Source organism: Vulpes vulpes, unplaced genomic scaffold (assembly GCF_048418805.1).
Source record: "Vulpes vulpes isolate BD-2025 unplaced genomic scaffold, VulVul3 Bu000000642, whole genome shotgun sequence".
NCBI lineage: Eukaryota > Metazoa > Chordata > Mammalia > Carnivora > Canidae > Vulpes > Vulpes vulpes.
The window spans coordinates 1612415-1639703 of NW_027325668.1; the positions used below are offsets into that span (position 1 = coordinate 1612415).

Genomic DNA, 27289 nt, shown 5'->3' on the forward strand with positions numbered 1-27289 from the left:
CTGGCCTAGAATGCCACAAATATCTGCTGTTTGTTCCTTCGTGAACATCTATTCACTACTCAAATGGTGACCTCCTCAGTACTACCTCTCTTTGCCACATGATCTAATAATACAATCCTGATCTCACAACTCATTTAGATGTGAACTTTTGAAATCTGTCTCTGGATTCTCAGGGGTGTGTCTGCACATGTGGACATACAAGCTTTTTATTCTAGATCAGTGTTACAAGTCATGAATTTATCCCATATGACTCAATATGAAGAATAAAATGTGTACTTGTAGTTCATATTTTGGCTAAAATGTCATGTTAAAAAAACAGAAAAATACTAAAAGTTTAATAATAAATTAAAAATTTCTTATTTCAATGAATTGGTAAAAAATGTGGAAAGGTATAAAGGGACTATTGATAAAGAGGTGGTCTCATTTTCCAAATATTCTTACATTTAAATTCAGCTTAGTCAGTGGCATAATTAATATTGTAAATCTTGAGATACATATTAGTATTGACAAATAACTATGTTTTAGAATATGTTTTCAGTTTTGACTGAAGGCAAAGGAAATCACTCTATGACCTAAGAATCCTTTCCCATCAGTATAATTCTACGTAGTAGCATTCTTTATAGAACATGCAAAAAATTAAGCAAGAGATTAGCAGCAAAACCCAGCATAAGTGGATTAGCCATTTGAGCAGTCTTGAAGGTAATCCCTTTTATTTGGGAGAAAAACATACTAAATGGAGAATGTATACATCTGTGGTATTATGCTTTATTAACAAAAGGATTAATTGAAAATGACAATAGATTTAAATGCTTTCTCTGGAATATTAACTTTATTTCAGTATATGGGCTTGAGTATTATACATGATCACAAAAGTTAACTCTCCGATATGTGTGAAGTCTCAAAATGAATTATACTACAACTTGTATGTATAGAGAAATTGCTGGTCTTTTGTCTTGATTAAATTGACCAGAAATTTATGAACCTTATGTTTGGGTTCAGGAAGAATTTAGTCCTGACCAATATATAATTTTGTCACCTCTAATAAACTGAAATTGTAGCTTGCATAATCTTTAATCTTCAGAATTTAATTATTTCTGCTCTTCTCTAAGGGAATGTAGAAAGGATTTTTATGATCTTTAAATGTAAGAGACAGGGGAACTCTAAAGCTTTATCCTGGTTCTTGGTTATAGGTTTGATTGTCTTTGAGAGGTGAGTGGTCTTCTCAGGACATTATTTGGCATTCACAGTTGGTTTGTGGGACTGCTGTTAATTGATCTCCCTGAGCTTGGTAGAGTTTATTGGCTGCTCCTTTGAAGACACAGACTTTCTTCAATTCTAATAGGAACATTATAATGTTCTTCATCCATGCTGTTGGTTCTGGATATCCACGCTCATAAAAATTTAAATAGTAGGCTTTCTGGACCTAAACTTAGTTCTGAATTACCTAAAATACATACAATTTAAGGATTATGCTACTCCATCCTTAATGCTTTCTTATAAAAACTTCATCACCTTCTTATCTCTGCTATGTTAACTATACTTTCTTAATTTCACTGCATGGTGTGTAGAACCACTAACAATAGAAACCTCCTTTCTGAGTACCAAGACACATAAAGGAAAGATCTGGACATTTTTCTTAGACCATAAATCATACATATAAGAAAATTAGGTGTTATCTGACATCTTTCTTCCTTACCACTCAAGGTCCATGGCTAATCCTGAATCTCAGACACATTATCTTCTTTATAGTAAAGAGTTTATGACTTATTTCCACAACTCTGTTTCAAGATTTACTAATGAAGCATGAAGTAAATTAAAAGACAATTTTCTTGGTTTAAAGATAGATTTTTCAAGTCTATTATCTTATTAAGGACATCACAATCCTATGTCCTTCAGCTAGGGGTGATAAAATTTATGATTTAGCCTTAATAGTGGAAGAGTGAAAAGGAGCATTAATTAAGGGTGAAATGAAAATATATCAATTTTATGTTTTCAATTATTCTCTTTTTATTGTAAATCTTCTTGTCTGTACAAATCTCTACTCTAGCTTCAGCTATCATATTCCCCCAACAAAGTGGGAACTAGGTCTTTATCCCAAAACTACTTTAATAAATCCCCTTTTTATTCCTAGCAATTCCATATTTTTCTCAATTTACTTGCTTATTGAGTAAAAAAATGCTACTTTATATCTAGTCAGGTCCCCAGAACAGTGTTTTTTTCATGAGGGTCATGAAATAATTTTATTTCTCATGAAATTAATTTAGTTTGTTCAGTTGAAAGAGAAAAAAATTAATAAAAGAATAAAAGAAAGAACAAATGGTGAAAATAAAGGGAGAAAGAAGGTGAAGAAAAAGAAGAGGAATATTGAAAAAGGAGAAAAAAGAAAGAATGGAAAATAAAATAGAAATAGGATAAGTAATATAATTTTTATTTCAGTTTTATTTGTATGTGAAAGTCTGCACACTCATGTTGTGTAATGACATAAATCTATTTCTTAGCATTAGTCATAGGCAAAAAAATAATACAAAAATTTTGTTTAACCCTTTTAAAATACTGTGAAAGATATAAATTACATGGACACAGCAAATTTTGTTAGATAGCTATCTCTTCCAGATGAGTCCTGTGTAGTGTGTGTGTGTATACATGGAGGATGTGCAAGGCTTTATAAGCATACTTATAAGCAGAAGGATAGACTATGAGTCAGCATCACAATCTCAATCTCTTCTCGGTCCACTCAGGTTCTAGTTTCCATATCTGCCTTTAATGATCTGACTTGAGAGAGATATGCATAACATCTGTTCTAGATTAAAAGAAACATCATGGTATCATGTTCTGGTTTCCCAGGACCTCTTAAACTAGACTTGGCTACCATGTGCTCATTGCGAAGTCTCTTTCTGGCTCATGTGTTTGATATCTTTCTTCAACTTACTGTTTCTGTACAGTCCACGAGCTTTTTTGGCCTGTAATGCTGCTATTGGAATTGGATCTTCCCTATATGAAGTTGTGGCCATGATTCATTTATATGACATCCAAATAGCCAAACAGGAAGCTATAGCAATCCAAATATAATAATAAGTCTACTTTTTTTTGAGTTAACATGTGTACTTTATATATACCATTTATTCATCAGGCCCTGGTTTCCTCTTCTTTATATTAAGGGACTAAAAACAATTTAAATATCTATTATATTTTACCTTGTATCTCTGCTAACTATAAAATTCTAGTGACTACAGCCTAGGGAATTTCATGGAGAATGGCAAGTTTTCCTCCCACCTAACCCCACTCACACAAAGAATTTAGGATTGTAAGCTTAACATAGGATACACTGATTGACAAAGTGATTATATTTGGCAGTTAAGGCAAATTGTTTATTGATCATTGATAGGATACAAAGAAAACCTGTAGTGAATTGGCTGAAAGGATCAGGTAATAGTAAAACCAAAGGCCTGAGGCTAATAGAGTCCTTAGTTTAGAAGTAGATACCTGACCCAAAAGGAAAAGTTGAGCAGTAGCAAACAGCAAGTTCAAGAACACTGATACTAGGGAATAAGGCAAATTGTGCAAACTGGTAACAGAATTTTCTATTTGTCAATATACAGTCAGATTCAATCACAGGAATAGGGCATTGGAATGAAAAGGGGAAATTGAAATTTATTGGGTATATGTGTTAGGGGCAGAGCCTAGTGTTTTTGCATATAGAGTAGAATAATTTTTTTTTTTTTGAGTTAACCAAGTGTGGGTAAGTACCTTCTCATTGTAGATGAATATATTGCTGTCAGTTTTCTCAAGTCCAGTCTAGAATTTTCAACATTCTACTGAATGCATCCAAAACTTAATGTATAACCTCTTCCTCTATCAAATTTCCTCCATTTGCTTTGATCTCTTACACTCTTTTTCCAACTTCAATGGTATGAAAATTGAAAGCAGCGTTAATCATATACTTCATAGCCCATAATTATGTTAGTACAGGAACTTCTTGTTTGATTTTATATTTTTCTATTTCTATTTTTTTCTATTTCATCCTTGATCTCATTTCCTGCCCCCAATGCAGACACCTATTCTATATATTTTTTTCTTCCTTAGCCCATATCTCTTAGTCCTGTCAATTCAGTCTTCAACAATCTTGGCAATTATACCTATCTATTCTACTTTAAGTTCTATTCCTTTATTCTGGTCCTCATTATTTCTCACCTTTATAAGAACTCCATACATACTTGGATTTTAGAATTAACTCTTTTCTGTAATTTTTTGTTTTGTTTTCTATTCTGGCTCATCTTATACATAAAATGACTTATTTGGGTTGGTTTCTCTAAAAGCTAATTCTTTCTTGGAAATTCATGTGCAAACAGCTCACTGAGGGGATGCTATCCAGAGAAGAGAAATGACGGATTCTAAATAAAGCAGGAAAGAAGAGCTAAACCAAGATGTGGTCTCTGCTTAAGCCCACCTTCCATCCTCAAGTTGTGCTGGAGAATGAACTACTCCACAGGGCTAGTGCTCCCATTGTACAACCTTGTATATCTCTTTGTTAGTCGTTTTGCCTATGGAGCTCCTTTGGGCAGGGGGAGCATAACATTCTGTGTATGTCAGGTCACCATGGTTGAGGACACTTTTTAAAAAGGAGCAACTCTGAGCCATGGACAGCTAACACAGCAGCAGCAACAGTTCTGAGAAGGAATAGGTTCAACTGCTTAGAAAAAGCTATCTGGGCACAGCATCAAACACATTTACTACATCATCCAACAGATTTTCTAAAACTCACTCCTTGTTCATAATCCATCAGTGGCTTCCTACAGATTTGATATTAATTCCAAATTACCTATCATGACATGCTTTTGCTCTGTTTCAACTCATCCATCCTTGCATTCTATTCATATGGACATATTTGGAATTTTTAAAGTGCCATCTTCTACATATACTTCTATACCTTTTAAACAGATGGCTTCATCTTCAAACAATAATCTTCTGACATTTGGCACCTAGTTAATTTCAGCTTTCTTAGTCTAGCTAAGATTTTACTTAACCTAAATACCTAACCACATTTAACCCCATCTACTTAACCTAAATACCTAACCACATTTAATCCCTTAAACCTATGCCTTGATTAAAGCCCCCTCTAGCATTTATAATACTTTAGTATACTAAAGTATCTGCTCACTATTCCCTTACCTCACTAGATTTCCCTAAAAATAGGAAATGTGGCTTTTACATCTTCATCATGTATCTTGACACACATTGAATATATAATTTCTTAAACAAATTGATAAGGATTATAGGGTTAAAATGCTCAAGGTAAAAAAAAAATAAAACAACTAGAATGGATTGTCCTGTTTTGAATTCAGTTTCAATGTATTCTAGAGCTCTCCCTTTTCTTTACTACAATAAGATTCTTGGATTTTTACACTATGGTATTTGAAATTATGCGGCTTTCCATTTATTGGTAACCTAAGATTATCTCAACAATGCTATCGTGGCTGTTTGTGGATCTGTGGTCTCACTTATATTCATGTAGATTTTTAATTATGCTTATTTTCAAGCTTCTATCTTGTAGTCCACTGAAGGGGCAACAGGAAATTTAGTTAACTCTCCTGTAATTGTCATATTTTCTTCCATTTGTCCTTTATCCGTGATGTCCTTGACATGATCCTTCAATTTTTTAATTTTTTTATTTTCCTCATTAACCCTTCAAACATATTCTTTGCTTGCCTCTATATTCTCTATATTAGTTTTGCGCAATTCACATGCACATGATATATATGTACATGGTATACACACTGTCACTCAAATAATGCCACATAATATTCAGCATAGCTATCGTGTTCGCATGCAGTTCTTTAAATAAAGAAATTGGTACTCTTTGGCTATATGTGATTAAGATCAATGTTTTTACCTAATCCTGTATAGAATATGTTATTTTTCACCAATGTTTTCTGTTGTCAACTGATCGCTTTCTTCTCAGCAAATTTTAAATTTTTTTTTAATTTTTTTATTTATTTATGATAATCACAGAGAGAGAGAGAGAGACGCAGACACACAGGCAGAGGGAGAAGCAGGCTCCATGCACCGGGAGCCCGACGTGGGATTCGATCCCGGGTCTCCAGGATCGCGCCCTGGGCCAAAGGCAGGCGCCAAACCGCTGCGCCACCCAGGGATCCCTCTTCTCAGCAAATTAATCTGAATCAAGATGGTCATTTTCTTATGGTGGTGCTTGGATACTAACTTCATTCCCTCGGTTTGTAACTGCTTACTCTTCAAGCTCAACTGTAGAGACATCATTAACCATATCTCTGTGCTGTATGGACCTGCATCTTACTCATTCTATAAATCTTTGGCTCCTGCTTTTGATAGAAAAAGAACAACTTCTAAGTTGAATTCAACCAGAGTAAGTCTTCTCCACTTTTCAAAAGTCATTGATTCTAAGTAGCTTTCTGTGTTATACTTTCAGACATGCCTCTTGAAATGTATCCTGAGGTTTTTTCTTTTTAACAGTTTCCTTTCCATAAGGCCTGTGCTGCATAAGCACTGCTTGGGAAGGCTTTTGCTATTATTAAAGTGTTGATGGAAGCTTGCATCAGGTTCAACATAGGTCACAAGGATGACAAGGGAAAAAAAAACCTAGAGATAAGCCCAGCACTAATTAGTAACAATAGAAGCTAAAATAATATTACCTCTTCCATGCTGAATATCCATTTTGTTCAATCTACTACATAACAGGTACTTGCACCTTTAATTCTCAGGGTTATCACTATGAGACAAGTAGTATTTCCATTTAATAGATGAGGTTTACCAAGATTAAGCAATTTGTCTAAGAATCTTGAGCCTTAAATGAGAGGGCTACATCTGCCTCATGGCAGAAGTTAAACAGATACTTGGACTGAATTTTCTGGTCAGCTTTTCCAACTCTATCTTTACTCCATTTGCCATGCACTTCTGTATACCCATTATGTGCCAGGCACCATGGGCTTTAAAAATACATAAAATATTTACTCATAACAATTTATAGGTAATGCATTAAATCCTCATTTTAGAGAAGAGGAAACTGGGGCCAAAAATGTTTGGTAACTTCCTCAGGATTAGACAGCAGATAAATATTTCCTTTTCAATAGATCAACACATGTAACTAGACTCTGCAATGTAATAAAATCATTGCATTTTTTGAAATTTAGTTTTGTTTCAAAATAGGCCTATAGTAAGTAGACCTTTCAGTTTGAGCTACAGCTATCAATTGTCCATGCCTGGAAGACATTTACTTTTAAGCCTGGGTTACTCTAATGGCCACTACCACTATTTCCTTTTGGCAGCTACTAGATTTTCAGGCTGAGGAACTTGGGATTAATAATGGTTTCTAGGAGATGTACATTAGAGATCCAATATATTTCATTGATGACACATGCCCTACTTCCTCAATATCCTTCATTCCAGTCAAGGCTCTCTGTGACTGGAAGAAAGAAAATACTTTGTGGCATCCTTAGAACTGCAGGATGCTGACAAGGACCATTAACTAATTTAGATTTAAGTGTCTGTGGAATTGCTGGCTACAACTACTACAGTGGTGCCATGGGTTAAAAAGATTTGCCTGTATCAGGGAGTCTATGGCTCTGCCTGTGTCTCATATTTCTTCTAACTAGAACTTAATGCATTGGAAACTTTGTGGTCTGTGTGTGTGTGTGTGTGTGTGTGTGTGTGTGTTGTTTACAGAAACACATTGAATAAAATATATATTTTATAGTATACAATCAGGTGAATAATTTATTATATGTGTAGCATTAAAGAGATCAGGAAAAATGTGTTATTGGTTACACAGGTCCTCTATGATGTTATTTGGTGTGATGTTCTTCACATGAATTGCTCTGACAGTTTTTATATCTTGTCATTGCATGCTGATGGCAGTGTGCAAATAGGTTTGCCACATAGGAATTACCTGTCCCACAAGTTCATTTTCAATGCATTCTAAAGATCAGCCATCCTTGCAGGAGTTAAGAAAGATTTATAGAATCATTATAATGCAAAACCTTAGAAAGAAAGACAAAAATTACTGACAGTTTTGTGTAGAAGAGAATATAAAGAAGTTCACTATTTTGATGTTTTATATATATATATATATATATATATATATATATATATATATATATATAATTGAAATACAACAGAAATATAAAAATCAAATTTCCATAAAATCAGATTTTAATGTATTTTCCTCACCCATCAAGCAACAGGTCCTTAGAAAGATTTATAAGGAGCCTATACTAGAACCAAGAAATAATAATCATTTGTTCAAATGGTAGAAGTTCCAGTATATTATTCATTATACAAAGCTGTGGTTTACATAAGTATCTGACTATAGATTATAAAAAAACTAGAAATTCTATAGTTTTCATATATGTAAATTCACATTTACTTGAATTTACTAAAGTGTTGCTGAGGAAAGAAAAGTAGCATCTTATATTTTGGTTGAATGTGTAAAAGGACATGTTCTACACAAGAAATTATATACATATATGAACCACATGTATATATATATATATACACACACACATATATATATACATACTCACAAACATTTTTCAAATGTTCTAACCTCTTGCATGTAAGTGGTAACATTCCTACATGGTGTTTAAAAATAACAAGAGCATTCACTAAAATGTGCATAAAGAAGAAAAACTCTCAAAAATCATTACCTGATTTGCTTCCCTTGCACAATTGGACTGATTATGTATTTTCCATTACTTTGTGGATGTGCATGGCATTTTACTATATGTTACTTTATATGCTAAAAGGATAAGGCAGTATTTATTATTATGCTTCCACATTTTTGAAGGAATACAGATACAATTTAAAGATCAGGTTCATAAAGGAAATATAATAGAAAGAAAAATCTGCATTCTAAAAGACCTCAAAATGGAAACACCTAGATTAGAATATAGCTGACTGAAGTCACTTTAGAATATAATTTGATATTTCTGCCTCATAAATTTGTAATCAATTTTTAGCTCCTTAAGGATAGTGGTTGAGTCATATATCCACTGTGGATTGCATTTTCCTGCATATTATAAAGATTGATAAAATGTTTGTTAAATAAATGAACTCAATGCTTTGGACAAAAATCTACTGTTGATTTTCTCTCAAAATATGTTTTGACCCTACTTTCTCCACCTTCCTCTCATCTATTCTGTCCTAATCTCATACTGGAAGTACTAACAGCCTCCTTTACACATCATGTCCTTGGTTTTGTAATATGCAAGTCATGTTGTCACTTTCTTTACCTAAATATTTCATAGATTAAAACATAGCAAATCACAGTTTAATACTTTCCAGAACTTCATATTGCCTACTGGAAAGACTCTGTATATTTTAATAGAGTTTACTGACAATAAAAACCTTTCCCTAATTTATTTCTTAAGTCCTATGTCATTTCAACATTCATTCTGCCAACTTTTTCTTCTATTTCTGTCTTAGTGAGCCTATAACCTTAATATGTTGTACTTTTTAAAATATTGGCTTTATGCCCCAAACTGTATTACTCCATAATGATGCAAACATAAATAAAGCAGAGTCCCTATTTATTTGTATCTGCTTGACTCATGGTCTTTCACATTTCTCTTCTATTTCAGGTGAGTGGAATGATACTCATTTTCATGACCTGCCTTTTCGTGGATAGCCATTCCAAATGTCAAAGAAAGAACTAATTATTTTTGCCACCATCACTGTCACTGGCCTAATAACTATGAGGTATGGTTAGTTACATACATTGATTATTCCCCTAATTTTGATGCCCTAGAGCTCAGGGACCATATTTTATTCATATTGGTATTTTTAATAGAAAATACTGTGGTTTACATGTCATATATCTTCAATGATTGTCAATTTTATTAAAAAGTAAAGTATCAAAAAGAAGTATCCATGTGTTTGGATTCATTTTAACTAATGTGTTCTGCACCCCCCCAAAATAACCTCTGAAATTGTATGACATAATATGTATGAATATATATCAGCATACACATAGAAGCATCTATAGCTACAAAAACATTAGGAACTGGTGACTGCTAATCTTAGCAACAGCTGCTTAGCTTCATTTCCATTTAATGCTAAACCTACCATCGATGTAAAATATTTCAATATTAAATGTAGAGAGGAGATACCCAGAGTTTCTATAAATCAACATTAAAAATGCAATTATGAAAAAAAAATAAAAATAAAAATAAAAATGCAATTACGCATTTAAACAATAATTTCCTAATGAAAAATTTAATTTGATCTTAATTATAACCCATAATTATATATAATTAGAATTAATAATTATACAATTAAAATGTATGTATATTATATATAATGCATACAATATATGTAATACAATTATTATATTATACCCATAACTCAAATAAAATTAGTAGTAAGAACATGTAGTCATGATTTCTTTGGAGCAGGATTTCTAGGCTGCTTAAAAGAAATTGCCACAAGATAATTTTTTTCCTTGAGACATAAATTTTCTGTTGTGGATTTTACCTAAAGTGAATTCTATGATGTCCTTTTATAAACACCAGTGATTTGAGAATATCAGTTGTTGAGTATATGGCATACTCTATGAAGACTCTTACGTTATGTTAAAGGGATCTTGGGAGGAGGGGCAAGTTGGCAGGAGAGGAGGGTCCCCAGGTCACCTGTCCCCACCAAATTACCTAGATAACCTTCAAATCATCCTGAAAATCTAGGAATTCGGCCTGAGAGTTAAAGAGAGACCAGCTGGAATGCTACAGTGAGAAGAGTTCACACTTCTATCAAGGTAGGAAGACGGGGAAAAAGAAATAAAGAAACAAAAGGCCTCCAAGGGGGAGGGGCCCCGCAAGGAGCCGGGCTGAGGCCGGGGCGAGTGTCCCCAGGACAGGAGAGCCCCGTCCCGGAGAAGCAGGAGATGCACCCGGGGGGAAAGTCTTGCAGCGAGCTGGAGCAGGACCCCAGGAGAGCGGAGATGTCCTCAGGCACCCGGGGACACTAACAGGCACCTGCGCCCAGGGGACAGGGAGAGGCTGGGAGGGCCCAGGACAGCTAGGATGCTCCTGCCCCGAGCTGAGCAGATCAGCGGCCCCGCCCCGGAGCCTCAAGGCCCTGCAGACAGAGAGCCCCGGAGCTACTGCAAGAGCTGACTCTAGGGCTGCAGAGCTGGCCCCGCCACTGCGGTTGTTCCTCCTGGGGCCTCACGGGATGAACACCCCCCACTGAGCCCTGCACCAGGCAGGGGCAGAGCAGCTCACCAAAGTGCTAACACCTGAAAATCAGCACAACAGGCCCCTCCCCCAGAAGACCAGCAAGACCGACCAGTTCCAGGGGAAGTCAAGGGACTTAAAGTATACAGAATCAGAAGATACTCCCACGTGGTTCTTGTTTTTTTGTTTTGTTTTGTTTTGTGGTTTTTTTTCTTTCTTTTTGATTTCTGATTGCTTCCCCCACCCCCTTTTTTTTGCCTTTCTTTTTCTTTCTCTTCTTCTTCTCTTTTTTCCTGTTTTTTCTTCTTTCTCTTTTTTCTTTTTCTCTTTTCTTTCCTTCTCTCTCTCTCTTTTTCTCCTTTTCCAAATACAACTTGTTTTTGGCCACTCTGCACTAAACAAAATGACTAGAAGGAAAACCTCACCTCAAAAGAAAGAATCAGAAACAGTCCTCTCTCCCACAGAGTGACAAAATCTGGATTACAATTCAATGTCAGAAGGCAAATTCAGAAGCACTATTATACAGCTACTGGTGGCTCTAAAAAAAGCATAAAGGACTGAAGAGACCTCATGACTGCAGAATTTAGATCCAATCAGGCAGAAATTAAAAATCAATTAAATGAGATGCAATCCAGGCTAGAAGTCCTAATGACGAGGCTTAACGAGGTGGAAGAACGAGTGAGTGACATAGAAGACAAGTTGATGGCAAAGAGGGAAACTGAGGAAAAAAGAGACAGGCAATAAAAAGACCATGAAGACAGATTAAGGGAAATAAACGACAGCCTGAGGAAGAAAAACCTACGTTTAATTGGGGTTCCTGAGGGCGCAGAAAGGGACAGAGGGCCAGGATATGTTTTGAACAAACCCTAGCTGAAAACTTTCCGAATCTGGGAAGGGAAACAGGCATTCAGATCAAGGAAATAGAGAGATCTCCCCCTAAAATCAACAAAAACCGTTCAACACCTCGACATTTAAAGTGAAGCTTGCAAATTCCAAAGATAAAGAGAAGATCCTAAAAGCAGCAAGAGACAAGAAATCCCTGGCCTTTATGGGGAGGAGTATTAGGGTAAAAGCAGACCTCTCCACAGAGACCTGGCAGGCCAGAAAGAGCTGGCAGGATATATTCAGGGTCCTAAATGAGAAGAACATGCAACCAAGAATACTTTATCCAGCAAGGCTTTCATTCAAAATGGAAGGAGAGATAAAGAGATTCCAAGACAGGGAGGAACTGAAAGAATATGTGACCTCCAAACCAGTTCTGCAAGAGATATTAAGGGGGACTCTGAAAATACCCCTTTAAGAAGAAATTCAGTGGAACAATTCACAAAAACAAGGGCTGAATAGATATCATGATGACACTAAACTCATATCTGTCAATAGTAACTCTGAACGTGAACAGCTTAATGACCCCATCAAAAGGTGCAAGGTTTCAGACTGGATAAAAAAGCAGGACCCATCTATTTGCTGTCTACAAGAGACTCATTTTAGACAGAAGGACACCTGCAACCTGAAAATAAAAGGTTGGAGAACTTTTTACCATTCAAATGGTCCTGAAAAGAAAGCAGGGGTAGCCATCCTCATATCAGATAAACTAAAATTTACCCCGAAGACTACAGTGAGAGATGAAGAGTGACAATCTATCATACTTAAAGGATCTATCCAACAAGAGGACTTAACAATCCTCAATATATATGCCCCAAATGTGGGAGCTGCCAAATATTTAAACCAATTAATAACCAAAGTGAAGAAATACTTAGATAATAATACACTTATACTTGGTGACTTCAATCTAGCTCTTTCTACCCTCCATAGGTCTTCTAAGCACAACATCTCCAAAAAAACGGGAGCTTTAAATGATACACTGGACCAGATGGATTTCACAGATATCTACAGAACTTTACATCCAAACTCAACTGAATACACATTCTTCTCAAGTGCACATGGAACTTTCTCCAGAATAGACCACACACTGGGTCACAAATCGGGTCTGAACTGATACCAAAACATTGGGATTGTCCCCTGCATATTCTCAGACCATAATGCCTTGAAATTAGAACTAAATCACAACAAGAAGTTTGGAAGGACCTCAAACACGTGGAGGTTAAGGACCATCCTGCTAAAAGATGAAAAGGTCAGCCAGGAAATTAAGGAAGAATTAAAAAGATTCATGGAAACTAATGAGAATGAAGATACAACCATTCAAAATCTTTGGGATGCAGCAAAAGCAGGCCTGAGGGGGAAAGACATCGCAATACAAGCATCCATTCAAAAGCTGGACAGGACTCAAATACAAAAGCTCACCTTACACATGAAGGAGCTAGAGAAAAAGCAGCAAATAGATCCTACACCCAGCAGAAGAAGAGAGTTAATTACAATTCGAGCAGAACTCAACAAAATGGAGACCAGAAGAACTGTGGAACAGATCAACAGAACTAGGAGTTGGTTCTTTGAAAGAATTAATAAGATAGATAAACCATTAGCCAGCCTTATTAAAAGGAAGAGAGAGAAGACTCAAATTAATAAAATCATGAATGAGAACAGAGAGATCACTACCAACACCAAGGAAATACAAACGATTTTGAAAACATATTATAAACAGTTGTTTATAAACGCCAATAAATTAGGCAATCTAGAAGAAATGAACGCATTCCTGGAAAGCCACAAACTACCAAAACTGGAACAGGAAGAAAAGAAAACCTGAACAGGCCAATAACCAGGGAGGAAATTGAAGCAGTCATCAAAAACCTCCCAAGACACAAGAGTCCAGTGCCAGATGGATTCCCAGGGGAATTCTATCAAATGTTTAAAGAAGAAATCATACCTATTCTACTAAAGCTGTTTGGAAAGATAGAAAGAGATGGAGTACTTCCAAATTCATTCTATGAGGCCAGCATCACCTTAATTCCAAAACCAGACAAAGACCCCACCAAAAAGGAGAATTACAGACCAATATCCCTGATGAACATGGATGCAAAAATTCTCAACAAGATACTAGCCAATAGGATCCAACAACACATTAAGAAAATTATTCACCATGACCAAGTAGGATTTATCCCCGGGACACAAGGCTGGTTCAACACTCGTAAAACCATCAATGTGATTCATCATATCAGCAAGAGAAAAACCAAGAACCATATGATCCTCTCATTAGATGCAGAGAAAGCATTTGACAAAATACAGCATCCATTCCTGATCAACGCCCTTCAGAGTGTTGGGATAGAGGGAACATTCCTCGACATCTTAAAAGCCATCTACGAAAAGCCCACAGCAAATATCATTCTCAATGGGGAAGCACTGGGAGCCTTTCCCCTAAGATCAGGAACAAAACAGGGATGCCCACTCTCACCACTGCTATTCAACATAATCCTGGAAGTCCTCGCCTCAGCAATCAGACAACAAAAAACATTAAAGGCATTCAAATTGGCAAAGAAGAAGTCAAACTCTCCCTCTTTGCCGATGACATGATACTCTACATAAAAAAACCAAAAGTCTCCACCCCAAGATTGCTAGAACTCATACAGCAATTTGGTAGCGTGGCAGAATACAAAATCAATGCCCAGATATCAATGGCATTTCTATACACTAACAATGAGACTGAAGAAAGAGAAATTAAGGAGTCAATCCCATTTACAATTGCATCCAACAGCATAAGATACCTAGGAATAAACCTAACCAAAGAGGTAAAGGATCTATACCCTAAAAACTATAGAACACTTCTGAAAGTAATTGAGGAAGACACAAAGAGATGGAAAAATATTCCATGCTCATGGATTGGCAGAATATTGTGAAAATGTCAATGTTACCCAGGGCAATTTACACGTTTAATGCAATCCCTATCAAAATACCATGGACTTTCTTCAGAGAGTTAGAACAAATTATTTTAAGATTTGTGTGGAATCAGAAAAGACCCCTAATAGCCAGGGGTATTTTAAAAAAGAAAACCATAGCTGGGGGCATCACAATGCCAGATTTCAGGTTGTACTACAAAGCTGTGGTCATCAAGACAGTGTGGGACTGGCACAAAAACAGACACATAGATCAATGGAACAGAATAGAGAACCCAGAAATGGACCCTGAAATGTATGGTCAACTAATATTCGATAAAGGAGGAAAGAATATCCATTGGAAGAAAGACAGTCTCTTCAATAAACGGTGTTGGGAAAATTGGACATCCGCATGCAGAAGAATGAAACTAGACCACTCTCTTTCACCATACACAAAGATAAACTCAAAATGGATGAGAGATCTAAATGTGAGACAAGAGTCCATCAAAATCCTAGAGGAGAACACAGGCAACACCCTTTTTGAACTTGGCCACAGTAACTTCTTGCAAGATACATCCACAAAGGCAAAAGAAACAAAAGCAAAAATGAACTATTGGGACTTCTTCAAGATAAGAAGCTTTTGCACAGCAAAAGATACAGTCAACAAAACTAAAAGACAACCTACAGAATGGGAGAATATATTTGCAAATGACGTATCAGATAAAGGGCTAGTTTCCAAAATCTATAAAGAACTTATTAAACTCAACACCAAAGAAACAAACAACCCAATCATGAAATGGGCAAAAGACATGAAGAGAAATCTCACAGAGGAAGACATGGACATGGCCAACATGCACATGAGAAAATGCTCTGCATCACTGGCCATCAGGGAAATACAAATCAAAACCACAATGAGATACCACCTCACACCAGTGAGAATGGGGAAAATTAACAAGGCAGGAAACCACAAATGTTGGAGAGGATGCGGAGAAAAGGGAACCCTCTTACACTGTTGGCAGGAATGTGAACTGGTGCAGCCACTCTGGAAAACTGTGTGGAGGTTCCTCAAAGAGTTAAAAATAGACCTGCCCTACGACCCAGCAATTGCACTGATTTACCCCAAAGATTCAGATGCAATGAAACGCCGGGACACCTGCACCCCAATGTTTCTAGCAGCAATGTCCACAATAGCCAAACTGTGGAAGGAGCCTCTTTGTCCATCGAAAGATGATGGATAAAGAAGATGTGGTTTATGAATACAATGGAATATTCCTCAGCCATTAGAAACGACAAATACCCACCATTTGCTTCAACGTGGATGGAACTGGAGGGTATTATGCTGAGTGAAATAAGTCAATCGGAGAAGGACAAACATTGTATGTTCTCATTCATTTGGGGAATATAAAAAATAGTGAAAGGGAATATAAAATAAGGGAAAAGAAATGTTGGGACATATCAGGAAGGGAGACAGAAAATAGACTCCCAACTCTGGGAAACGAATTAGGGTTGGTTGATGGGGAGGAGGGCGGTGGGTGGAGGGGAATGGGTGACGGGCACTGAGGCGGACACTTGATGGGATGAGCACTGGGTGTTTTTCTGTATGTCGGTAAATTGAACACCAATAAAAATTAATATAAAAAAATAAAGAGCTACATATACTGTTTTTAATTACTTTTTTTAATACATAGAAATGTTTCTATGTGTTTCCATTTTATAAGAGTTATTTCCTTATTGGCTCACATTAACTAAACACCAGTTTATCAAATCTTTACAGATCCCATCATTTAGCAGACAAGGTTGGCATTAGAGATACAGAGAGAAGAAATCAATAGTATGTGTCTCTGTCAGACTTATGACAGATAAAAAGTCACTCATTTTATTTAAATATGATGGCTCTGAGAAAGGTTCACAAGCTACTATTTGTGTATATCTAACATCTCTGGGGAAACAGAAATAGTTTAAAAGTATTTTAATATAGATCATAGTCCATCGCTTGTGTTTTATTATTTTCCTCAGTATTTTTCTGCCTCGTGTTACCTTTTTTATTTTTTTTTCTGGTATAGAAATATAGTAGAGACTCAATAAACACTTCCTGAGTAACTGAAAAGCAAATCATGTCCATATGTTCTATTAAGAATAGAAAAATAAAATTAATAAGATTATCTATTTGAGAATCATTATTTGTAAAATTAAAAGCATGCTGTTAAAAATGATCTTTATTTGCTGTATTACCTATTTAATAAAAAACAGTGACCCAAGAAGGATCATTTACTATCTTAAATTTAGAATCTTGAAATAACCAATAAACAGTTGCATGAAAATGTGCTGTTTTATTTCAAGTCGACAACTCACCTCAATCTTACACCTGGTAGTGATTTCTTTTGTACCTAGTTTTTTAGCACTGTATTTTCTTTTTTTTAAATAAATCTTCCTTACTTTAAATTCATCAAACTGAGTCTCAAGTGGTTTTGAATAAAGAGAGGTTGATCACAGACATCTGAACAAAAACACAACCTTCTCTAAAAGCTACTCAGAGAGGAGAATTGAACACAAACACAACCTTTGCGAAAAGCTACACTCTGCCTTTAGGTAGAGAAAGTTTAAAGTAGCCTAAGTGTCCTGATTCAGGAATTACTCTCTGTACAGATAAATTCAAACTGAGTATCCTTTACTTGCATGGTATTCCTGGGAATCCTCATCTTCCTTCTTCCTCCACTCTACAGCACATCCTACTTGCCACCTCAAATATTCTCACCAAATCGATGCCGCATCAAAATCTGGACTACCAGTAGCTATAACTAAAGGAGTAAGATCCTCCATGGTTGAAATGAGGTGATGGAGAATAACCAAAGGCACGACGGACCTGATCCTTTTTCACCTCATCCATGTGAGACCTTCCATTCATGGCCTGTTTTGGGGCTTCCTCTCTTGCCACTCTGAGTTTGTCAGTGGCACTGAATGGGCAGTGTGGATTAAAAAGAAGCACACTGTTGAAGCCATTGCTCAACCAAATGAACCAGAAACCTCTGTTTCTCAAACCAGAAAATGTCAGAAATTGAGTAGAAAGGTTGATGCGGAGCCCAGTTTAAAAATCTAATTGTGAATGCCAAATACTTAGCTTAATTTTAATTTATTACTGTTTGGCTTGGAGCCCACGCCACTCCGGGATATTTTAGGTGAATGGGTATTCTGACAATGGGGAATTAAGCAAAGTAATAGCTCTGACAGTTACAGTGAAGCATACTACTCCCCCCCCCCAATTTACATTTTGTAACTTCCCTTAAAGGGATACCTTACTGAAATTTAGTAGGATCCCCAAGGATAACTGAAATTTGAGCTTCAGTACAGATAAAGGGTATGAAATGTTTCAATTGATGTATGTGAGCAGATGTTAAAATTAATTCAGTACCTGTGTTGTAAAGACATAAAATTTAATTAGCACTCTTTTATCTGTTTGTTGTAGAAATTCTTTCAGTAAATTTTGAATTTCCAGTGAAGTCTGGATCTCCAATTTAGTAAACTGTGGACCTCTGGTTTGGTTTTTGGGTTTATGTTTTGTTTTGTAGTTTCTGGATATACTTTGAGGGAATCCAGAATCTATACCTGCTCACATTAAGTTTCTTCATCCAGAGAGTAACAAATCAGTGTCATAGAGTTAGAGGCTTTTCCATGGCAATATTAACTTTATTGGGTTTAAGAACCCTCGACTGAGATTGGTTTTGAATAGCCCCTTAGCTGTGTCATGAGGGCACTATGGGTATTATTCCCTATATTCCAGACTATATGGATTTTTTTTGCAACACAGACAAAGGCACTTTTAAAAGTTACAGTGTGTTATTTGTTTTAGGAGTGTGGTCTTCAGTATGCTACACAGTGACTACTCTTGCTCCCCATCAGCAACCACTGATGGGTCCACATTCATTTACAGTCTTTCCTTTAAGTGCATCCTATAATGGCAACCAGTGCCAGGTTGAGACGCACAATCCATGGTCACAGGATGAAAGTCATTCCTTTGAGTTAGAGGCAGTTACGGCTTATGTTAGAATTAAGACAGAGGATCGTGCCTGAGACACCAGGATAGTTCCCAGACAACACACGTGAACTACAGCCGCGTTAAGGAGGCCCCTAATTGCATACTCCTGTCCTTAAATGTCAATTAACAGAACCTGCCCGTGTTCGTCAGCTGAATCTGTCAGGGAGATGCTGCAGTGCTCGGCCAATGTAGCACGATGCGACACAGTTCAAAGCACAAACCGTCCTTCAGCAGCTCACGTGAAAGCCTGCCAGTAGGCAGCAGAACCAAGTTACCAAAAAAGGCATTAGAAGAAGGAACCGGCCGCCGCCAGAGCCTGTGGTAGTGGTCCCTCGCCAGCCTCCGTGCAGAGCCAGTTTCACTCACCCCGTGGGAGTGGGATGTACCCCCACACTGGTGCCACCTCAACTTTGGGTAGGATATTAAGCCCGATTATGCCACATTCAATTCAAGTGGTTTTTTATTTTTTTATTTTCCTCACAGTCTTCACCACATCCAACTTATTATTCCCATGGTACTACTGTAGCTGGGGGTGCTTATGGGACCCCACACAGGAGTTCCTACCTTCTAACCTCTGTTCAAAGAACATGTGCACCTGCTTCATCCTCTTCCCGTATGAGAAATGCATATGAGCTGTTCACACAGATAAACCTCTTGGTGCATTTAAAAAAGAAAAGGTGGAAAAAAGAAAAGAAAAGAAAAGAGAAGAGAAGAAAAGAAAAGAGAAGAAAAGAAAAGAAAAGGTGTTTGAGTTTCCCTCTGAAGAAATGAAAAGGAAAAAAGAAAACGAAGGAGAAGGGTGTGGTGCGCCGTCCCCTCCCCCATGGGCCCAATCAGTACCTGCTGTGAAGGCCTTTGTGGCCTCTGACGTCCTGGAATCAGGATCCAGGGCAGGACGTCGAGCTTGAGCGCTGCACAGCGGCTGGCACGGACCCGGCCCACACCCGACAGGGGCAGCGCCACGTGTGTGACGGCGTGGAGGGCGCGCTGCGTGACGTCAGCGCGCACGGCGTACAGGGACGACAGGCGCACGTCACGCACGCACGTCACGCACGCTGGCTGCACGCAGCGCCCCTCCTCGGCGGTGTCCTAGACGTGAGCCGCCGCCTGTCCTGGGTCTCGTCCACACACGAGACGCTCCTGGCGGTCCGGGGGAGAGCGCCCGGGTCTGGGCCGTGGGCCGAAGACGCCAGATCTGGCGGGTCCTCGCGGCGTGTGCGTTCTCCTCAGGGAGGCCGCGCTGCTTGCGTGGGGAGGCCTGGGCAGGCAGAGCACATGCACCTGCCGGCCGGCTCCATGGCACAGGATGACGGGGCGGGTCCTGGATGTGGGGAGCCTCCTCCAGGGCTTCCAGCCAGATCTCCAGGGGCACCTCCCTGCCGTGACAGGACCGGCTCCCTCCATTGTCCAGGGATGCGCTGCACTGTGGGGTGACTGGGCCCCTAGTCAGACCCTCGACCAGTTGGGGCTGCCTGCCCAGATGCTTGGCCTCCACGACACGTTGCACAACTGACGCCCCGTCGAGCTTCCTCAGCTGGGGATGGGAGTGCTCCAAGGCGGCCGTCTTCATCGGGAACTAGTCAGCTCCCTCCAGGCCTACTACGTTTCTGCAAGGTACGTTCTCAAAGGATCATCATAAGGATGATTCCCGGGCTTGCTTCAGGGGCAGGTTCTCTTCCTTGGCAGGAGTGTGGTCAGGAGTCTGCATCATGATCATTTCATGATATATACAAATATTGAATCATTATGTGTGCACCTGAAAGCAACATGACGTTACATGTCATGGATACCTAAACAAAAAGTGATTTTTTACAAACAAACAAAAAAAACCCCACAAAACAGAGAGAGAGGATACAGAAAGGTTTATTACTCACATAATGAAGCCTTCTTAAAAAAAAAAAAAAAAAAAAAAAAAAAAAAAAAAACTGTTATCTCACGAGCAGGTCCAAAAGCAGAGCCTGGAGATAACAGATAAAAGAGACCAGTTAGGCTTTTCCTGAAATTAAGGGATCTGCTTGAGTGAATGTTCCCTTGAATGTTCCTGGGACTTGCATGGTTGGAACTTCCTACTCGTGCCAAAGGAGGGAGCACCCAGCCTTTCTTATCAGCTTAGCCAGTTGTGGGGCAGAAGACACAGGGCTTAAAAACTTTCAGCAGTTAAATGTCAAAGATGAAGTCAGAGTTTGTTAAGATGCCAGAAGACAATGGCACTTAAGGGCCTTTGCAACCACTGCTTTCTCTCTGGTGAATCATCTTTGATCCAGTGTAACAAAATGTGGGTGGTTTCTTGTATTCTGGACTTATGGTGTAAGCTGACGGGACCTTGTTTTAAGTACTTAACATTCTAAATTCAGAGACCCACCAGAAATTGGAATTGTTGAGAGGTGCCGGTTAGAGAAAGGACACACGTTAACCCTGCTCATTCATCCCTACCAATTACTATAGAATGAACATTGGAAAATAATACTATGGTTGACATGTTGCAGAGATTGCTGTTCATGGAAAGCCTCCCCACTTTGGGGACATGGAAGGGGGCTCTATGAATTTTATTTTGAAAGTTTGGTAAAGGCTTCAAGAAGAGGAAACAGTTTTCATTCTTTGTTTATACATGTGCTTGGAACAAGGATTGCTGAAATCCTCCTGTGCTAAATGAACAGAAGGAAGGAGAATGGGAAAGAGAAAAGAAAGAGAGGGGGGAGAGAATGTGTGTATGTGTGCGTATGGGTAAGCTGCAGACACGAGAAGGAGCAGAAACACCTTCTCCAAGTATGCAGGGGAAGCATTCTGCAGGGTCCCTCGGGACCTTGAAGGGCAAATACAATTGGGGGATATAGCCTTGCCATGACACCTACAGATTTGAGGAGTGAAGGGACAAAAGGGACATTAAACATTAAAGGAATTCATCAGCTAAGGGTCAGCTGAGAGATGGGGCCAAACCCACAAATGTAAAAATGCCTAGGGGAGCTGCACACAAATACTTTGTCATGGTTTTTTGGAGCTCATAGACAAGGAATATAATAATTATATCAAGCAAAGAAAAGACTGCAATCCCACGCTAGGGAGTAAGAAAATATTGGAGTTCCCTTTCCTAACTCAAGCCTCAGTACACAAAAGGAGGGAAGGGAAGTTTGGGAAAGACAGACCATAATTTTCTCTGCTTAACTCCATCTTTCATTAGCTCAAGGTAAGACTAATCTGTGCTACACAGTTGGGAAGGTGAGAGAGGAAATGTTACTGTTGAGTTTGAGAGTAAACTTTTAAATTGTAGCAAGTCAGCCTTAAATGGGAAAGTGAGGTAAGTCCAGAAACCAAGGGAGATCAGAGAAGCTTTTGAAACTGGTTTCTCATTTTGTTTTGTTTTGTTTTGTTTTGTTTTAATTAACCTTTAGCAGGAAATTTTATCAACATAGTACCACATGAAGATAGTTACTAAAAAATAGAACTTCAAGAAATTATTCCAGATACAGTCACATAACTGAATCATTCTGGAGCTTTCGACCTCTGTATAGGTGTTCTATCCCTGTGGGGCTACCTCTGACCATCATTGGTATGTGTTTTGTACCCTTCTTTGTGGATGGTTGAGAAAGTACAGTAAACAAGTGGAATTTGAAGGTCACTGTCCTCTGTTGTGTATGTGTGTGCATGTCATTCACATACAGAATTATCCAAATATGTTTATTATGGGAAATATGATCACCCTCCACCATGGGGTGGTTTATACTAAGAATAGTAGGCTATAGAATAAAAATTAAGAACATCAATATTTGTTAAAGAACTGTTCACACAGAAGTGAGAGGAAGCACATTTAAAAGTTGCAGGTGTGACCAGAATAACATGGAGACAAACTCAGAGGAGAAAGGGAAGAGTAAAGAGTGTAAAACCTACCAAAAAAGATTACCCTAAGATAAATACTAAGATGTTGCACTGATGGTAGCATTTCAGATATCCGAGTGTCTTAAGCTATTTCTGTGACATTTATGGAGAAGGAGTTTGAATAATAAATGGCTGTGGAGAAAAGTTGTTGAACACTAGCCATAGGAAAGTGGAAATCCCTATATATATATATATATCCTTTGCAATTGTCTTATAAACATTAACAGAAAACTAAACAAGTGGAAAATATTTCATCTACCTAATTTTAAAAATTATCTCAGCTGAAAAAATGTAAAAAAAAAATGGCTATCTATATAAAAGATAGTTCCTACCTGTTTTGCAATTTATGACATCATTTCATTATGACAACTGTGAGAGCAATAATGCAATGCTATCGGAGCCATTTTCCAGATTTGGGACCTGGGTGACTGACTGTACAACCTATGGAAGACATTTCTCTTTTCTAGATCTTAGTTTATGAATCTAGTCAATTTTGACTAAAGCTCTAGACTTTACACATTTTTATTTTACTCACATGTCCACAAATAATTTCTATTCACACGCAGTGTAGGAAAAATAAACCACCTGTGTTTCCAACACTGTTGTCCCACGTAAAAGCTGTGTAACTTTGGACAATTGACATATGCTCTTAGTGTCTCAGTTTCCTTGTTAAGTAAGTCAAAGTAATAATAATAGTCACTCTATAATGTAATGAGGACAAATAAAATATTATATACAAAAACTTTCACAGAGTGTCTGGTAAAAGGTGATTTCTTAGTAAATGCTATCTATTATTATAATTGCTTGTAATTCTAAAATGGCATATGTTACATTTGTGTAAATGTATGTCTATATGAGTTTATATGTGATAGGCGCATACTGTATAAAGAGAGATAAATATATCTATAGTCCTTTTTTAGAGTGTATGAGCATACATTTCTTTTAAAATATTTAACAACTTTGAACTTTATAAAATCATTTCCACAAAATCCATATGCGTAGATATGAAACTTAAAACATAGAATTTCTAGCTCTCGAGGATTCCCACAAGAGGGGGAAAATATTCTTTTCATGACTGGAAAAATAGAAGCACTTTTAGACAAACATGTGCTTCAGACTATAATCCACTTTCCTTTCCTACCATGGCACTGAAAGCATTATGAACCAGAAAATTGTTTGAGCAGCCACAGATAAGGAATTACAAATCTGGAGGTTCAAGAGTTGTATAAAGCAGATGTAAGGTTAATTTGCATGGTTTAGTTCCCTCCCAGATTTTTTCAATATATTTCAGTGGCTTAAAACTCTGAAAAACTGATAGGAAATAAAAAGGTTTCTATAGGCTCTCTGATTTCTTGCTGACTCAGCTGTCTGGAGGCAAAGCCAGTTACTATGGCTTGCATTTCATTGTGCAGAAACCAGAACATACTCATAGTTAAATAGAGTCATTAAATATTTAGGGGAGGGAGAAAAGTTTTATGAATTGAGATGATGACAGCAAAAAACTATGTATGGGTATTTTCCTCTTAAACAACAAGAAAACACTTTTCTGAGAGTAGCTTGAAAATCTCAAGCATGAAATATGATTTGATTTAATATCCATTTAATGATTTTTTTATTTTTTTATTTTATTTTTTTTAATTTTTTTAAATTTTTATTTATTTATGATAGTCACAGAGAGAGAGAGAGAGAGAGAGGCAGAGACACAGGCAGAGGGAGAAGCAGGCTCCATGCACCGGGAGCCTGATGTGGGATTCGATCCCAGGTCTCCAGGATCGCACCCTGGGCCAAAGGCAGGCACCAAACCACTGTGCCACCCAGGGATCCCCATTTAATGATTTTTTTAAATGTTGATTTTTTGGTTGGCATGTAAGAAGAAATATCCTCTGATATAAAGCTAAATTTTATCCTTGGGGTAATAAAAAAAACCAATATGGTCTTCTGAACAAAGAACTAGCTGAAGAATTGGGAGTCTATTTTTGGCCTCACCAGTGACTTACTTGCTCAGTGACCTCGGACATATCGCTTAAATGGCTTTGTGCCTCAAGGTTCCCAGCTGTAATATAGAGATTATAATGCCTGCACCTACTTCATGGGACTGTAGAACTATTTCAGTTGAGTTTGTTTAAAACCCCAAAGGTTTTTGAAACTATCAGAAATAACAGTTAAATTCAAACAAGGTTGTATTTTATTAATTTCTTTTTACTGTTTGATTTGGCTTTCTTGTAGTCTTATATAATCCTTTTCTTACTAAAATAAGTCACTAGGATGAAATTAATAGGTAAAGATTTTCATGGGATATTAAGGAACAATTTTAACAGTGAAGGGAAATTAAGAATACACTTCTGAGATCCACTGATATAACTTCTACTCCTTGGCATATTTAACTCATGATTCAAAAGAGAATTGTAATATGATCATGTAACTTGGAACTTCTCACTAAATCTATAATTGGCAATTTTCTTTTTTTTAATATTTTATTTATTTATTCATGAGAGACACAGAGAGAGAGAGAGAGAGGCAGAGACACAGGCAGAGGGAGAAGCAGGCTCCCTGCAGGGAGCCCAAGGTGGGACTCGATCCCGGGACTCCAGGATCACGCCCTGGGCCAAAGGCAGGTCCTAAACCAATGAGCCACCCAGGGATCCCCTCAATCGAGATTTTCTCATACTGTCTCTATAAATGCACTGTTAATGCACCTTCATCTCTCCAAATCCAGAAGACCTATTAAAGCCCTGTTCAAATGCCATGTCCTTCTAGATTCCTTCCCTCTTTGTAACACTATGTGTCATCCAATAAGGAGTTCTGAATAGTAGGAGGACTTGAGTAAGAGAGATAGCTCATTTTTTATATTCCTGACGTTTCATGATTTCTTACAATTATAAATACATTTGCATACAAATATATATGTATACATTTATTATTTATTCAAAAATATTCTTGAAAAGAACTTTGAAAAGTTCTTCTTGAACTCCAAACTAGAACTCACTACTCCAACCACAGAAATATCTTATTTGCTCTGTTCTCACAACACTTCTTAGAGTCTTAGACTTTTGCATTTTTACAAAACCTTAGAATCAAGGTACGGTCAACATTTCTCACGTGTAAGTGAAATAGTCTCAACCTAATAATCCTTCTTCCTGCCATATCCCTTAGTCTATTTGGTGTCATACTTTGGTTTTTATTCTTTGTTTTGTTTTTACATATTTAAGCTTCTTTCGGTCTCCCATATCATGCTGAAGTGCTGTCTAGTGTTTCTATGTGCAAAAGTGTACAATGTGTCTTACAAAGAAAATACATGTGGTAAGCTCCATTCAGACAAGAGTGATAGTGCTATTTGCCATTAATTCAAAGTTAATCAATCAACAATATATATTAATATTAAAGAAAGTATTTTTAAACAGAAACATAAAACAAAGTTATATATTGATCAGTTGATAAAGATGTTGTGATCAGTTCTCAGGAATATATCCCTGCATTATCCTTAGGAAAAGTGGTTCTGTATTTGCTATTTTGGCATGTGTGGTCACTTTATAGAATATAACTACCCACCAATAATAAGAAATGGCTGTACCTATTTTGTTTGTGTACAAACACTGCCTTCGGCAATATTTTAAAATCTCCCTTCTAACTCCACAGTAGTACCTGTCTTGTGCACATTTCCAATTTTATGGTCATTTCAATTATAAACAAAAATTTGGCCAACTTTAAAGCTTCAGTTTCATTTTCATTTTAATGCTTGCCTCCTTCTTTCCCACAAAACTAGCCAGATAGCTATCCCAAGAATGAAACTGAGGCATACATCTTTTACTTTTTGTTATCTTGATATTCTGAGCCCCCTTCCGTGCCAAAATGGAATAGGACATGTAGTTACTCATATGAATATTGCTGTAGTTTTCTTTTCTTCACCCTGCTGCTCTTGTTAAGACTAACTGGTCATTGATACTGTTTCTGTGCAGCATCCAGATGCTGGCTCTCTTTTCACATCCAATATTGCACTCTGCACTCTGCATGTGATTATATCATTGTACTCCAAAACAAATAGCCACATGTCTTTCTTCCTCAAATCATGTCATTCTTTAGATCTGGTATATGTGATATTCTATTATTTCTTCTTTTAATAGCTACCGTAGTAATCATTAATGTTATTGTAGATTTTTGCTTTCCCTCTTTTTGAGAAAATGATAGTATTATTCTTCGCCACTCCTCACATTATATAAAGTCATGTGCTTCTTAGAATAGAAACCTCTAAGAAGTAGGACATAGTTTGCAATGTCCCCTTTCACTACCACAGCAATCTACATCACTGCAGACAGTAGAATCGTCACCAAATTATATTCTTGATGGAGTATAATGTTGAGCCAAACCTCCCAGTTCATAGTATCAAAAGTAAAGTGCTGCCTTAAAAAATAAAGTATGTG

The 27289-nt window shown here is 37.4% G+C and overlaps 2 long non-coding RNA genes across 2 annotated transcripts in view; one reads left to right on the forward strand and one right to left on the reverse strand.

Annotated features, from left to right (window-relative positions):
* LOC140596425 (uncharacterized) overlaps positions 1–10916 on the forward strand; it is a 102876-nt gene extending 91960 nt beyond the window's left edge. The window contains exons 4-6 of the long non-coding RNA XR_011998405.1: positions 6010–6382; positions 9612–9729; positions 10710–10916. This is a non-coding gene — a long non-coding RNA (uncharacterized lncRNA). The remainder of the gene's footprint in view (positions 1–6009; positions 6383–9611; positions 9730–10709) is intronic.
* The window catches only part of LOC140596428 (uncharacterized), a 72237-nt gene extending 52286 nt beyond the window's left edge, over positions 1–19951 (reverse strand). The window contains exon 1 of the long non-coding RNA XR_011998408.1: positions 19839–19951. This is a non-coding gene — a long non-coding RNA (uncharacterized lncRNA). The remainder of the gene's footprint in view (positions 1–19838) is intronic.
* Positions 19952–27289: the final 7338 nt, after the last annotated feature.